The sequence below is a fragment of the Penaeus monodon genome, chromosome 30 (assembly GCF_015228065.2).
Source record: "Penaeus monodon isolate SGIC_2016 chromosome 30, NSTDA_Pmon_1, whole genome shotgun sequence".
Classification (NCBI taxonomy): Eukaryota; Metazoa; Arthropoda; class Malacostraca; order Decapoda; family Penaeidae; genus Penaeus; species Penaeus monodon.
In genome coordinates, this window is record NC_051415.1 from 32,656,035 (window position 1) to 32,656,374 (window position 340).

Genomic DNA, 340 nt, shown 5'->3' on the forward strand with positions numbered 1-340 from the left:
CTCACGGCAGCCCCGCCCCCTGCCGGAGCCGGGGAGCCGTCCAGCCGCCGGCGACACCCAGGCCAGGCTTTCACAATTAGCGACCCCGAAGACTGCGTCGGGGTTTGGGCAACAAATCTAATTGGCTTCACAATGTTTTTTTTTTCGGGGGCTGCCTCCTCCCTCGAACAAATGAGCGTATTTGACACAAGGCGCGTGACACATGCATCTTTATTACGGTGTATTTGCCACCATTGTTTGCCGTCCTGGATTGCAACAGTGCAGTTTTGCAATGAATTGTTTTGTCTCACCGCACGCGTTTTGCCTGGATGAAAGCGATATGGGGTTTTCTTCCAAGTCA